The sequence below is a fragment of the Cebus imitator genome, unplaced genomic scaffold, assembly GCF_001604975.1.
Source record: "Cebus imitator isolate Cc_AM_T3 unplaced genomic scaffold, Cebus_imitator-1.0 Scaffold189, whole genome shotgun sequence".
Lineage (NCBI taxonomy): Eukaryota > Metazoa > Chordata > Mammalia > Primates > Cebidae > Cebus > Cebus imitator.
In genome coordinates this window covers 1,300,430-1,302,143 of record NW_016107504.1, presented here as the reverse complement: position 1 = coordinate 1,302,143, position 1,714 = coordinate 1,300,430, and positions in this window count along the sequence as shown.

Sequence of the window (1,714 nt, the reverse complement as noted above, 5' to 3'; positions counted from 1 at the left end):
TCAGTGCCATTTGTCAAATAGAAGAAAAGCCTCACTAAGGTCAAGCTAGTATATACACCCAGAACCCTCGAGGGCCCTTACTGCACCATACTGAGAGGGAAGTAGAACAGTGTTCAAACTATGGTGCCAAGTGGACCTCAACTGATAGAAAGGGGCTGGCTTTCCCATCAGCATTGCTTTCTGCTCCATCCAGGCCTTTGCTGGTGAAGTCCTGAGTAGGGGCACAAAGGGAGGCAGAGACAGGCAGTAGGAGCTCTCACTCCACATACTCCCAGGAAGTCCTTAGAAGGACACCACCCGCAGTACAGCCACTCTCCTCCCTGGAGCTTTTCCCTCCCTCCCTCCAACCCAAAAGAACAAACTTACAAAAAGTACTTACTCCCTAGTTCTACCCTGAAGGAAACAGGGGAACTCACACTTACTGAGTGCCAAGACCCTTATCAGGTAATTTACATAATTTATATCATTTACTGTTAACAGTAGCCTTAATAATGACAGTAACAACGCTTGATCGAGGGCTGGCTTATGTGCCAAGCACTACTGTTCCCTTCACCCTTCACCATGAGTAGTTCCTCCCTCCCCCCGCCATCTCCTTCTCTTCCTCCCTCTCCCTTCATCTCCTTCCTTTTTTTCTTCCTCCTCCCTCCCTCCCTCCCTTCCTTCCTCCCTTCCTCCCTTCCTCCCTCTGCAGCCTCAAGCTCTTAGGCTCAAGCGGTCCTCCCACCTCAGCCTCCTGAGTAGCTGGGACTAAAGTGTGCACCACCTTGCCTGGATAGTTTTTTTAAAAAAAAATACTTTGTAGGCCGGGCACAGCGGCTCATGCCTGTAACCCCAGCACTTTGGGAGGCTGGGCGGGTGGATCACCTGAGGTCAGGAGTTCGAGACTAGCCTGACCAACATAGTGAAACCCTGTCTCTACTAAAAATACAAAAAATTAGCCGGGCGTGGTGGTGGGCACCTGTAATCCCAGCTACTCGGGAGGCTGAGGCAGGAGAATCACTTGAACCCAGGGGGCGGAGGTTGCAGTGAGCCGAGATCGCACCATTGCACTCCAGCCTGGGCAACGCCAAGATCGCACCATTGCACTCCAGCCTGAGCAACAAGAGCGAGATTCTGTCTCAAAAAAAATTTTTTTTGTAGAGACAGGGTTTTACTATTTTGCCGAAGCTGGTCTCAAACTCCTGGCCTCAAGCAATTCTCCTCCCTCGGCCTCCCAAAGATCTAGGATTACAAGCCTGAATCACCACGCCTAGCCTGAGTTGTTTCTTTTAAACCTTACAACACCATGCTGAGGTCAATGCTGTTATTACCTTGCTATAGACCATACAGCCAAGAAGTTATAGAGCTGGGATTTGAAATCAGGTTTAACTCCAAATCCCATGCTCTTAACCACTACATTGCACTTCCGGGAATTAATGTAACTCAAATTTGAACCAAGGTCTGTGAAGAACTTTCCAACCTATGGTGCCTAGGTGAGGAGGTCAGACTGATGGATGTGCGAACCCATATGCACATACACAGTCTGGAAGGAACTTTGAGCCAGAGTGAGTCTCAAGCTGTCAGTGCCCTCTGCTAAGCAGGCCAGGTGAACGCTATGGAGGCAATGATTACTCTTATGTGGGAAGTAGTGGCTGAAATGGGACAACAGGGGACTTCTGGTTTTTGATCTGGGTGACAGGTATGTTCAGCGTCTGAACATTCATATATATATATA